This window comes from Artibeus jamaicensis, unplaced genomic scaffold (assembly GCF_021234435.1).
Source record: "Artibeus jamaicensis isolate MK-2021 breed Jamaican fruit bat unplaced genomic scaffold, CSHL_Jam_final contig_1998, whole genome shotgun sequence".
Classification (NCBI taxonomy): domain Eukaryota; kingdom Metazoa; phylum Chordata; class Mammalia; order Chiroptera; family Phyllostomidae; genus Artibeus; species Artibeus jamaicensis.
This window is the reverse complement of record NW_026521407.1, coordinates 8874834-8889295: the sequence shown is the minus strand read 5'-3', so window position 1 is coordinate 8889295 and position 14462 is coordinate 8874834.

Genomic DNA, 14462 nt, shown 5'->3' with positions numbered 1-14462 from the left:
TTGCCCCCTGTCTATTTTGTACCTACCATTTATGCTTCTTATTGCCTGTACCTTTTCTCCCATTCTTCTCCCTCTCTCTGCTGATAACCCTCCATATGATCTCCATTTCTGTGATTCTGTTCCTGTTTTAGTTGTTTGCTTAGGTGTTTTTTAGTTGTTGGTAGTTGTGAGTTTGTTGTCATTTTATTGCTTCTATTTTTGATCATCTTCTTTTTCTTAGATAAGTTTCTTTAACATTTCATATCATAAGGGCTTGGTGATGATGAACTCCTTTAATTTCACCTGTTCTGGGAAGCCCTTTATCTGCCCTTCCATTCTAAATTATAACTTTGCTAGATAGAGTAATCTTGGATATAGGTCCTTGCTTTTCATGACTTTGAATACTTCTTTCTAGCCCTTTCCTGCCTGCAAGGCAATTTTCTTTTGTGAAATCAGCTGATAGTATTATGGGAAATCCATTACAGGTAACTATTTCCTTTTCTCTTGCTGCTTTTAAGATTTTCTCCTTATCTTTAATCTTTGGTAATGTAATTATGATGTGCCTTGGTGTGTACCTCCTTGGGTCCAACCTCCTTTGGGACTCTCTGAGTTTCCTGTACTTCCTGGAAGTCTATTTCCTTTGCCAGATTAGGGAAGTTCTCTTTCATTTTTTTCAACTAAGTTTTCAATTTCTTGCTCTTCCTCCTCTCCTCTGGCACCCCTGTAATTTGGATGTTGGAATGTTTAAAATTGTCCCAGAGGTTCCTAAGCCTTTACTTATCTATTTGAATTCTTGTTTCTTCATTCTGTTCTGGTTGAACATTTATTTCTTCCTTCTGCTTCAAGTAATTGACTTGAGTCCTGGTTTCCTTCCCTTCATGTTGGTTCCCTCTATATTTTTATTTCACTTTGCATAGCCTTCACTTTTTTCCTCTATATTGAGTCTGTACTCAATCATTTCTGTGAGCATCCTGATTACCAGTGTTTTGAATTCTGCGTCTGATAGGTTGGCTATCTCTCTATCACTTAATTCTGTTTTTGGAGCTTTGATCTATTCTTTCATTTGGGCCATATTTCTTTGCCTTGGCATGCCTGTTACATTGTAAGGGGTGGGGCCTTAAGTATTCACCAGGGTGGGGCAACCCGCTTCACTGTGTTTTAGCACTGTATGTGGAGGAGGGACCAAAGAGGGAACAGTGCCACTTGCTCAGCTCTTGACCAGCTTTCAGTCACTTCTCCCACTACCCATAAGCAAATCGAGCTCTTCTGGTGCTGATTCCTGGGTGGGTGTAGTTTGTGTACTTTCTAGGACCCTGTGGGTCCCTCCAACAAACTCTCTTGTGAGGCTGGGAGTTTCTCCTGTTGCTGCAACCCCTATAGATTTTTACAGCCAGAGGTTTTGAAGCTTTATTTTCCTGTGCTGGAACCTGGGGTTGCACAGTCTGTCTCACTCCCCAGTTTTTTCTCCCTGTTTATCTGCATGCAAATGTTGGACTGCCTGGTCCACCAGCTGCCACCTTGCCGGGTGTCCTCTCTGTGGCTGCCCATCTCTACCCCTCCTACCGGTCTGAGTGAATGTTTCTTCTTCAACTCCTTGGTTGTCAGACTTTCAAACAGTTCAGTTTTCTGGCAGTTGTGGTAATTTTTTGTTTTTAAGTTTGTTGTCCTTATTTTGGTTGTGTGAGGAGGCAAAGTGTATCCACCTACACCTCCATCTTGGCTAGAAGTCCAGCTCTGTCCATTTTCTATCCAGCACAAAGACCTGGGAGCAAATGTTAACTCAGTAACAGTGAACACTGCTACACATAAGATTATGGCCTTTAAATAATAATACCCCTAAAATGGGGATCCAGGCTTTTTGGAGAAATGATGAATTCCAGTTCTGGGACACAAAATGTAAAAGACAACCCTGGAAAATCTTGTCACGTCAAAAGTTACTAGGTAGTAGCACTTTGAAGAGGCTCCTACTGGCCAAAGACGGGACAATATGATCATCAATAAAAACAATAATTGCAATGGGTTGAAATGTATCATGTTCAGTCTTTCAGGTACTCTCTGCAGTTCCATCTCTTCCATGCCTGACCCTACTGATTGTCAGTTTGGGGAAAAATGTTTTAATTCCCGGGTTCATAATACAATTTATAAAGAAAAGAAAAGGGAAGACCACCGATTACTCTTGGAGGATGTTAGAAAACCTACTCATTTTTTTGAAAACTGGGAAATAATGAGAAAAAAATCAAGGGTTTCTTGCCTTTTCTACATGGAGAGTGAGAAATAGAATTAGAATAATATCATTTTGCAACTCTTGAAATTTCAGACAACCAGCTATGCTATCTGGTGGAAGAACGCAGCATTACCTGTGAAGCGGCATGTGCTCTGACCGGGAATTGAACTGGCGACCTTTCTGTTGGCAGGCTGGCACTCGATTCACTGAGCCACACCAGCCAGGGCTGAATTATATTTCAATAAAGCTGTTACACAACTCTGCTCACCCTCTAAAAAAAAACCAACAACAGAGCAAACTACATATGTGTAAATCATCCATAGGTAAATTCTAGTGTAATCCTAATGAGGTGAAATTTGTTTTGGAAAAAAATGAATCTTCTACCAAATTCTATTAAATTCAACACATATTTCTTTTTTTTCTTCCTTTTTTTAAAAATTGGTTATGCCATTACATTTGTTCTATTCCCCCCCCTCCGTTCCCCTCCACACCCCTCCCCCACCATCCCCTCTTTAGTTCATGAACACGTGTCTCAAGTTCTTTAGATTCTATATTTCCCCTACTATTCTTACCCTCCCCCCTATCTATTTTCTATCTACTGTCTATGCTACTTATTTTCTGTACCTTCTCCTTCTCCCACTCCCCTGTTGCTAACCCTCCACGTGATCTTCATTTCTATGGTTCCGCTCCTGATCTAGCTGTCCTCTTAGTTTGCTTTTGTTTTAGGTGTAGTTGTTGATAACTGTGAGTTTGCTGTCCTTTCACTGTTCATCTTTTTTATCTTCTTTCTCCTAGGTAAGTCCCTTTAACATTTCATACAATAAGGGCTTGGTGATGATGAACTCCTTGAATTTGGTCTTATCTGAGAAGCACTTTATCTGTCCTTCCATTCTAAATGAAAACTTTGCTGGATAGAACAGTCTTGGATGTAGGTCTTTGGTTTTCATGACTTGGATTACTTCTTTCCAGCCCCTTCTTGCCTGTAAGGTCTCTTTTGAGAAATCTACTGACAGTCTGATGGGAACTCCTTTGTAGGTGACTGTCCCCTTATCTCTTGCTGCTTCTAGGATTCTCTCCTTCATTTTAATCTTGGCTAATGTAATTATGATGTGCCTTGGTGTGTTCCTTTTTGGGTCCAACTTCTTTGGGACTCTCTGAGCTTCCTGGATTTCTTGGAAGTCTATTTCCTTTGCCAGGTTGGGGAAGTTCTCTTTTATTATTGTTCAAATAAGGTTTCCACTCGTGACTGTTCCTCTTCCGGTAACTCTATAATTCGAATGTTGGAACATTTAAAGATGTCCTGGAGGTTCCTAAGCCTCTCCTCATTTTTTTGAATTCTTGTTTCTTCATTCTTTTCTGTTTGGTCATTTTTTCCTTCCTTCTGGTCCACTCCCTTGATTTGAGTCCCAGTTTCCTTTCCATCACTATTGGTTTCCTGTGCATTTCTATTCATTTCAATTAGTTTAGCCTTCATATGTTCCTCTAATTTGTGACTAAAATCAACCAGTTCTGTGAGCATCCTGATCACCAGTGTTTTGAACTGTGCATCTGAAAGTTTGGCTATGTCTTCATTGCTTAGATTTATTGGCTCTGGGGCTCTGAGTTGTTTTCGAGCCATATTTTTATCTGTTTGTGTCTGTTAAGTATGAGGAGTGGAGCCTTAGTTGTTTACCAGGGCGGGGCCACCCAGGTCACTGGGTTGTGACGCTGTATGTGGGGGCGGGGCCAGAGAGGGAGCAATGGCAGTCCTCTCCACTCGCCCAGTCCGTCCCACCATTTGCCCCTGCCTGTTTATCTGAGTGGAAATGTGTGAACCCACCGTCCTGCGCCGGGTGGTCTCAATGCTCGCCTCTTCACTGGTTTATCTGCAGGCAAATGCTTGACCAACTGCAGACCGCCAGCTGTGCCTATTCCCTGTGCCAGCCCATAGCTAGCCCGTACCTGGGATCTGCACCCTTAGCTGCTTTCATGCTGCCCACATTGGGGGGATCGTTTTTCGCCCGACCTGCTCCGCTGCTGGCTTCACCCCTCTTACCGGTTTAGCTGAGCATTTCGTTGTTTTCGGACTCCGTATTGTCAATTTTCTGTGTGGTTTGGTTGTGTTTATTATTGTTAAAACTTTGTCGTTTTTAGTTTTGGTTGTGCAAGGACGCAAGGTGTTTCCACCTACGCTTCCATCTTGTCGGAAGTCCTCAACACATATTTCTTGAATGCCTATTAAAAGGTAGAGTTTTTTTTGAAAAAAAGTAAAAACTAACGAATCTCTGTGCTAGGAGCTTGAAATTCCGAAATAGGAGACACAGGCCACTCGTGCCCTCAAGGGGCTCAGAGGGTCTGCCCTTTTAACAGCTGCGGGATCTGCGCCCAGGGGGTTGGTGCCACGGGGGTGGGGTCTCTGCATCCATCGCCCAGAGTCTTTCAGGGAGGCCCAGACCCAGAGCCTAGGGAAGGGCTACGGAAAGGTCAGCAGGTGCAGAACACTGCGGATGTGACAGGCAGAGGAAGCCACAGAACACAGACCTGGAAGTGCGTGATGTGTTAGGGAGCCAGTGAGGCATTAGTGGGAGGGGCGGGCAGGCACCCACAGTGGAGGCTGCTGTGTGCCAAGGGAAAGCAGGGCCCTTGTGCTGGAAGACAACAGTAGGTCATTTGCAGCTTCCAGAATGCTCGTGGGAGCAGGGAACAGGTAGACAATTGACGGTGGCCCCTGGAGCAGGGGGAGCGGCCCACAGTCCCCTGGCCTGCCTGCCCCTCTGTGGGTCCCTGCTGGGCTCCGGGCCCCCAGGCTTCTCTGTCGCTGTAGATCACTCCACAGAACTGGCCGCACCAGCTCGGTTCCCTGGCGTCTGGCTGTCACTTGATTCCCCTGGAAGCCAGCTGCTGTGCGGTGGGAGGGGGCGGGAGAGCCGGGCTGCGGGCACGGATCTGCTTTGTGCAACTCTCACGTCCCTCTCTGCTCCAGATGGAGGGCCAGCCCCTCCTGGAGCAGGAGACAGGCTCTGAAGCTGTCAGGCCAAGTTGGCTCACCTTGGAGACTCCTGGGAGCAGAGAGGGGAAGAAACGAGGCAAATAAAGGGCCCTTTGATTCTTTGCAGGAGCTCAACATGTCTCCTGTCGGCGGTGGGGGGCAGGAGGGGCTTGTATTTCAGGGCCATTTGGTGGAAGATTCTAAAAAATGGCTACTTCCGTGCCCTTTCTCACACAAAGCCTGTTGTGACGATAGAAAAACCAACCTGGTTGTGGTGTCCTCGGCTGCATGATTCCCAGTTAACAGAAGGAGCAGCGGGGGGTACAGAGAAGTTCTCGCTCAAGGTCACAAATGCTGGCTGTAGACCCAGGGGTGGCTGGTTCCAAAGCCCATGTGGTACAGGACATGGGACAGGACAGACAGAGATACTCCGGCGACGAAGAACCAGGAGATGGGAATTCTGAAAGCCGTCAGCCGGCCCAAAGCATCAGGACACGTTTCAGGGGGCCTGAGCTGCACCCACGAGAGTGGCGAGAAGGCCAGATGGTCCACCCTTCCATTCACTATGTCCTTTTTTACTGAGGGTCTACCACGTGTCAGGAACTGTTCCCAGCCGGCCTGCATGTTTGCAGGGTTCTAGGTGCTGGGGACACAACCCGAATAAGCGGGACCTGCCTCGGGGCTGGGTGGGAAACACACATAACCACAAATGCAGGGGGACGAGTGAGCACTGCACCCAATGAGGGGCAGGCGAGGGGGGCCTCTCCAGGGGCAGGCGGGCCGGCCCCTCAGGCAGGCACGCACTGCCTTGTGGAGTTTACGCCCATCTGCTTGCAGGGTCGCACGCCTGGTTTCATTAGCACCCCAGGAGTGGACCTTTTTCAGTTGCCACCTTGAGCACACAAAATGGAGGGCCAGCTGAGTGATGTCATGACTACCAGGGAGGCCAGACTATATACACCAGACGGTTGCTTGGCAAGTTTTCAGTCAGAACAAGGGGATCTGGGTGGGGCACATATTCAGCTGCATCAAGGAAGAGAGGCTGACGTGCCTGTCTCTCAGTGGGGAAGGTGGGAGCGTGGGACGAGGATGCTAGGAAGCTGTGGCCTCAAAGCCCGCACCCACCGCCACCTTGCAGGAGCTCTCTGCCCACCTTCAACACTGGAATCGACTTGTTAAGACTCCCTCCGCCCACGAGAGAAACAGTGGCCCCAAGACTGTCCTTGGTTTTACGCTTTCATGGCTAAATGATACATCTCTCTGCCCATCCCACATCTTACAATTTAACTCCTCAGCAGAGATCTGGATTCCCTCATCTGCCAGCTCTGAGGCAAGCCTTACATTGCCTCATCTTCATGTCAACATGCCCCATGACCGATTCACCAGACACCGGCCTCACCCGACTGACCCGGTTTGCCCGTTCACACACGTCTCCTCCATAAGGATTTTACTGCAGTCCCTGGTGAAAGATAACCATTGCTTATCTAGTCGTTGACAGAGCAAGACCTACAGCCCCTCGGGGAAGTTACATCTGCCCGCTCAGCTCTCCCTCCACCCATGCCCTTCCTCTGTTCCGAATGTGCCCACCACAGACGAGATCTGGGAACTGGCTTTCATGGAAGTAGCTCCTTTGTTCCAAGTTTGCTCTGATGAGTGGTTGCAGCCAACTCCTCTGAGCTGGGTGGATGGGCAGGCTGGACCCCCAGGCTGAGCGGCGTGCTGACTCGAAAGGGCCTCTGCCCCAGCCACCCTCACCTATGTTGTGACGAGGCCAAAGTAAGCAAACAGTGGGTAACTCCACTCCACAGTGACCTTCAGCAGCCATTAAAGTGGCTTCATTAGATATGGATTGCTGAACATTTTCTAAACAGTTAAAAGAAGCAAGTTTCTAGTGAACCTGTCAAACTCAGTGGACTGGATGCTTGGACAACTGGTCGTTGCCAACTCGGCCTGTCTGCACAGCAAGTTGACGAGCGTTGAGGGACCCGGGGGTGTAAGGGGGTGCGTGGGGAAGGTGGCCCTGTAGCTAGAGGGCGGGGCACTTCTATCCTGAGCCCACTGTGACTTGTGTGACTCCCTGGGGTCCCTCTAACTGTAAGGCAATTTGTTACCAAGAACAGTGCAGCTACGAAATGGTTATCCTGCACACTGTATGTATCACACACTCAAGACCTCCCCAGAACAGCACTCGCTTCCCCATGTGCTTCCCTCGCAGACCCAGCAGTGGGTGGAGTCCCAGTTCCCTGGGGGGGGGAGTGAGGACTCAGGTGGGTGGAGCCAGTCTGTCCTCCTGTTGTGGGTGTGGTCTGTGAGGCATAAGTAGAGGGGAGCACCGTGGCTTTGGGCAGCGTGGGGTGGGAGGCCAATCACCCACAGGGACAGGGGGACCTGGGCAGTGTTTCCGGGCTGTTGTATTGCTGTTGGTAGCTGGAGTGCAGGGTCCCCGGCTGAAGAAGGGGTGGTAGGTAGTGGGGGGTGGTAGGTAGTGAGGCTGGAGCTACAGATGGGGGCCGGGTCAGAAGGGTCTGGGGCCTGGTATGAGCTCTGAGCAGCAGCCTCGTGAAAGCAGTCAGACTTGGCCTTCCCATGTATGAAAACACGGGGTCTTGGCCTGTTCAGTGCCCTGGAAGGAAATCTAGAAAATTAGAACTTATGTGTAAATGTACTGTCAAAAAACTTCAGTAAAATGCTTATTCTAGAATATAAAGGAGGAGTGGAGGGCAAGCAGTTTATGTAAAATAGTGTGTTTTTAATACATAAACATTCAGGGGGACACAGGAAGTGTCCGACGCTTCTGCGTGGGCTGTCACCTCGAAGGGGCCATGTCGGCGCAGGCTGGCCGAGGGCCATCGCTGTCGATGACTTCATTTTCTGAGTTGGCCAGTAACTCGGTGAAGTTCTGAATGGCACAAAGCGTGCTTTTCTCTCCATTTACATGGTCACTGTACTGTTGCAAAGTTCTCATATATTGAAAATGTGCAAAAAAAAATACTTTCAGTTGACCGTCAAATAAAATTAGACAAAAGGCCCAGATCATTACAGATTGGCTTCTCACCCACGTGAATGTCTCGCGTGGGACCCAGGACACATGGGCCTCCTGCACGACTGCCCGACATGTTACAGCATCTGCAGCTCTGGCCCTGTCTGCTCGGCGTCCACGTGGAGGACCTCTTTGAGGGTAGGGGGCACCGATGAGGGGACAGGGACAGGGTCAGGCTGGTAGTGCAGCGTGCCCACTCTGGCAGCTGCTGAGGGATGACAGATGGGGCCAGGCAGGACATGGGTGGCCACTGCAGTAGTCCAGCTGAGGGTTCAAAAATGGGGGGCCGTGGGGGCACATCCCCAATCTGCAGAGGAGTCTGGGGCACACTGTGAGCCCCTCACATCTTCAAACACCAGGGCCATTACGGGTGGTGTGGGGGTTGGTGCAGGCAGGCGTGGGGCAGGGTGGGATGGGGGCTTCGGTGAAAATCTGGCAAATGGCTTTGGCCTGTATTTCCACAGAGTAACGGAGCCCTTGGGCATCTCTGCCCCCGGATTCCCACGCTGACTGCCTCACCACCCCAGCCAGTGTGCATGGCCCCACTTTTTGGGTCTGGTTCCTGGGGCAGTAAAGGCAGCTTCCCGTATGACTCAGACTTGAGCAATTCAGTTTTTTTATCCCTTAGGGTTGCAGGAGCTGCCCTATTGCCCTGCACCTGCCCCAACGATCAAGCCCCTTCTTTTCCTCCAGGTCTGGGTGAGCGAGTGGGGAGGGCCGAGGCAATGGCTTCAGGTGGTCTCTAGGTGACTCCCCAGGCTGGCCCAGCACCAGCACCAGCTGCCTGACCCTGCTGCTGGGTGTCACCTCTAGGGGACTTAGAGAAGGGTCTCTGGTCCTAAACAGCATTGTTATAAAAACAGTAAAAAGCCAGGCCTTCTTGCTTCTTGCCCTTATTTCCACATGGGGTATGTTTGAGGAAGTACCTACAGCCCCAAATTATTGAAAGGCAATTTCAATCTCTCCTGAAGGGTTTCACAAAAATTCCAAATGGTTATTTTATTTAAACTTTCTTTCCCTAGAAAAAGAGAGAGCAGGGTGAGCTCCTTAGTCCTTACAACCACCTGATGAGGCAGGTGCTGTTACCGTCATTCCATACACAGGTACACACACACACACACACACGCGCACACATGTGCACACACGCTCACACCAGCACACATTCTCCCCAATCATGGCAGCTGCCCACGAGCGTTCTCCACTTTCTCCTGAACTCAGCTTTCACCAGCCCTTGTCTTTCCCCTCCCCCCTCACCTTACATCTCTGTTCATTTCTCTTAGCTATTAAGGGGGACCGTGTCTTGGGCTCTTGGGCCTTTCCTGGGCTAGATGAGTCTCCCCCACGCCCCAGGTCTGTGCAACTGAGACACAAACCCACAAAGACCAAACTCTCCCTGGGAGGAGTGGGAGTGGGCGGGGCTGACCTTTCTCGGGGCCGTTCGGTGAGCCGGGCGGAAGCCGGGCGACATCCACACCGTCCTGTCCCGTTAGGCCTCCCGTCTCCTGCCCCCGATGCACAGGACTCCTCACCTAATTCTCTTATGGGCCCTTTTAGACTTCTTCAATATCAAGTTCTGATATTCCTAACCATGACTCTGATTAGCGCAAGACTTCCAAGCGCCTTTTGAATCATTAAAGACATTAAATCACGTTCAGGATGGTTTCAGCCTTACGTGTAGCTGAGCTAATTCAGAGTCTCTGAAACCCGACGACACAATACACTGCACCTTCACACAAGCCGGTGTACCCAGACTAGACCCACCTGAAGGCTCAGCAGCAGAGCTGGGCCGCCCTGGCTGGGCCGTGAGTCCACAGAAACCCGTAAATCCAGCCGCATCTGGACCGGAAGCAAAGCTGGCGTCCCATCCAGATTTACTCCGTAAATCTCCCAGAAATTCAAACAGCCATTAATGTTTGCCCACGTTATAAGTGGTGCTCTCATAATCACTGCCATTTATCTGGGCTTGGCCATGGACAGGGTCATTTGGTTAATGCAGGATTCCATCTTCATTGCTTTGTAACTAGTTTTTAATCAGCGATGATTGCTGAGCTGGGAGGCTGCGGGCCAGCTCCCCAGCTCCCTCCTCAGAGAGCGCCTATCGATATGTCACAGCAATTAAACTGTGCCCCGAGGGAGGGGTGGCAAGGGCAGCGGGAGCACTAGGCTGCTTGGGACAGCCACAGGCTCCTGCCCCTCTGCTGGGGGCTCCCTCGTTCCCATTCACCTTCGGAGGGTTGGCAGAGGGAAGACAAGGGAAGCATGCTCTCAAAGAACCGTCCATTCCAACTGTTGCTTTCTCCTTGCCCATCAATTCAGTCTCTCAGGGGGCAGAGGAAATGACCAGTCTGGCCTCCCTGAACTCAGTTCTGATCCCCAGTGAAAAACGGACTGGCTAACTAGAAGTGAAAAGAATCCGGGGAAAGGTCTTTGTAATATTTTAGGCCACAATAGCTAAAGCAGGGAAGGCTTGGTGCGTGGACATAATCCTTAGACTTGAGGGAAGGAGACTACCAAACATTCGGAAAAAAGTGTATAGTCATTTCTCCCTATGGCGAGGCTGAAAGTGGGACAGCTCTCACAAGAGCACCTATGATCAGGGGTCTCAGAGGACACTGAGGAGGAAGAGGCAGGGAAAGCCCCTCAGGCTTCCAGACAAGCTTTCCCCAAACGACCAAAACGCCAGTTTTAGCAGCGACAGATGAACACCCTTTTCCTCGTAGCAGCAGGCAACACAGCCTTTTGCACGCTCTGCCAGAGGAATGAGTGGTTCCTACTTTCTTTGTGTGTGGATTTGAGCATGCTGCCGTGCTTCCTGCTCGGAGCCACTTGGACCAGCTCCCCCACGAATTCCCTGTTCCCATCCTTTACCTGCTTGTCTCCTGGGCTGCCTCGGTCCTGTCAGTCCGTAAGAGCTCTGCATATATTATGACCTTGGTCCTCTGAGTGACAAACATTCCCCGCTCCCATTCATCAACCTACCATCTATCACTGATTTCTCTTAAGTTTCCTTGTCATGTGAAAGTTTTTTAGTGTTATAATATTTTTATGATGTTAGATATATTCTTTTATAGCTTCTGGGCTTCTGACTTCAGCTAAAAGTACCAATTACGCATGAATGCCACAGATTTTTCTTGCAAGAAATGTATTGTTTTACATTTAAATCCTTAATTTGCTTGGAATTTATTTTTATGAATAATGTAGGTTGAAAGTCAGCTTTTATTTTTCTCTGGTTGGAAAGCCAGTTGTACTTGTACCATATATTAAGCAGTCCACCCTTTTTCAATGAAATTCAGTTCCTCAATACATTTATCGTACAGTATTAAAATCTCACTTTTCTATTTCTAGACTATTTATTCTCTTCCGCCGACCTATTCGATGTTTTCTGTGCCTTTGCCACACTGTTCAGAGTGAAGTGAGAGGGGAGTCTTGACATTTGGCGATGCCGATAACCTTTCTAATTCTTTTTAATAGTTTTCTTGCTATTTTAAAGACATTTCTTCTTTCATATAACTTATTTGTTTAAATAATTAAACAAAACCTGTGAGGATTTTTACTTGGAATTGTGTTTTCCATATAGTATATGTAAAATTTGGGAGCACAGACATTGATGACTAGATCTTTCTGTTCAGGAAGAATGTGATCTTGCCCTGGCCGGTGGCTTAATCAATTGCAGCATCATCTCGTGCACCAAAGGGCTGCAGGCTCCATCCCTGGTCAGGACACGTGCCTAGGCTGCGGGCTTGATCCCCGGTTTGGGCACATGCAGGAGGCAACCGATCGATGTTTCTCTCTTGCTCTCGTTTCTTTCTCTGTCCCTCTCTGTCCCTCTGTGTGTGTCTCGCTCTCTTATCAATGAACATATCTTTGGGGGAGGTTTAAAATAAAAAGAATGTGATCTTTCCATTTTTTAAAAAATTATTTTTAAGATTAATTTTTAGAGAGGAAGGGAAAGAGAGAAACGTCAGTTGGTTACTTCTCATACACACCTTGACCGGGGATTGAACCTGCAACCTAGGCATGTGCCGTGAATGGGAATCCAACCTGTGAGCTTTTGCTGCATGGGACCACGCTCCAACTAACTGGCCCACCCAGCCGGGGCTGCATCCAGTCTGTTTTTTGATATTAGATCTTTAATTACCCTTTCAATATCTTTTGTGGTAGTAAGTTTATTATGGTTTCCACTTCTTACCAGTTTTAGCTATTGATATTTGGTAGAAAATTTTCTGATTCTTGTAACTTTTTGGATTTGTTGCCATTGAATATTAATGGCAAAAGAATATTAATATTCTTTTCTTTCTGTTACCCGTGGTTATGTCTCCTTTCTTATTCCTTATATTGTATTTTTGTTCTTTTCCCCTATTATTTGGAGTGATTTGCATACTTTTTCAGTTATTAAAAAAATCCAGCTTCTATCACTTTCTTCTTTCTAGTTTAGGTGCTGTTTGATACCCCAGCAAAAGAATAAGTTTTTTTGCTGAAAAAATGGTTTTTTCTTTTTCCATTGAAAACAAAGCTGCATTTTATAGCTTTTGCTGTATGTTACAGGTTCAGGTGTAATGTGCTTTTTGTTGCTTTCTAGACAATTTGTGTTTTCTAGACTTTCCTCTTTGATCCAAGGATGTACAGAATTGGTCTTTAATTTCTGTGGAATTATAATGGTTATAGCCACATTTTAACTTTTTCTAATTTTATTGATTACAATGTAACAACTACAAAATTGCTACTTGTTTGAATCATGAGTATAACTGCTATTATTCAATAATTAATCATTACTAGTTAATATTTACTTACCATTTTTCCAAGTATTGGATTGATTTTTGTATGTTCATGGATATACTACAAGAAAAAATGTTATCTATTTAAAGATTCTGTGTATAGTCTGATGATCACTTATTAAGTTCGTGATCCAATTCTTGTCTTCAGCTTTGTCTGTTAAACATGTCTAGTTCTGAGAAGTATATTAAAGTCTGTAATTGTATTTTGTTTTCAAGTTCTCTTTGAAATGATAAGTTTCTGACTTGCTTAGTTCTGTTCATCAAGGCATGGGGCTTATCATGTCTATATCCTCATAATGCATTGTCTCTTTGGTCATTACAGAATACCCCTTTGAGGGGACTTTAATGTTAAAGTCCATCCTATCTGGTATTGGCATTTCAATAGTTTTGCTTATTTTTTCTTTGCCACCCCTTTAGTTTCAGCCTTATCATCGAAGTGGGTTTGGATTTTTCTAAACACTTAGAAAAGGCAACCGATTCCTCTCCCGATAGTGACAGATCCACGGAGAGCGTCCCTTCGTTCCCACTTTGCCTGGCGTGCCTCCGTCTATCCTAACATTGCTGCTGCTCCTTTGGCTTTCCCGAGTTTTTGCTGATTTTTCTACTTGTTCAGTTTCTCTTTGGAAGTTAGGCTTTCCTCTAGATTGGCATTTTTCTGCCTCATCAGGTACATTTTGCTGTCTCAGGTGAGTTCTGAGGTTACATCCCTGTCCCCTCCCCAGAGCCAGGCACTCCACACTGATACATTTGTCCCCAGCCTCCCACCCGGGGGCAGGGTGTCCTGGAGTCGAGATCTCAGATTCCACCCATTAGCAGCCATACACAGGCGAGTTACCTACCCCTCCTTGAACATTAAAGTGCAGACAGTTGTGTGTCACAGGAAGGACTCACCGGACCATGTGTGACTCATCCAGTCGGACCCTCTCTGGGCCGATCCCTTTCCGGTGGCAGAGAGGACCTTTTTTCAGGTCTCTGACTCACCCACCTCAGAATTCCTGGAGGGAATTTCTCAAAGCAGCCTGCACCGGTCTGTCATTTCCGTGGGGCGGCAGGGACTGCACTCCCTTGTCCCCCAGGTTCCCCAAGACACTCTGTGGGGGTGTCCAGCCTTTTGGTGTCTCTGGGCCACACATTAAATACACAAACACTAATCAAGACTGATGAGCAAAACAAAGGTTTTTAGTCAATTTACAGTTTTGTGTTGGGCCACGTTCATAGCCCTCCTGGGCCACATGCTGCGCTCGGGCCGCAGGTTGGACACCCTGCCAGAGTGTTGCTGCTTCGCCTGCGAACACATAGGACATTATGCCTGGAACCCAGTTCTCCTGTCTCTAGACTGGATAAAAGATGGACATGTTCCAACGTCTCCTCTTGGCCCTCCGTCTGGCAGAAGTGCCCATAAAATAAAGCTGGAATAGGCAGGGGACAGGAAATGGGAGGGGAGACCAGACAGGCCATATCCCAGGGCCGAGGGCT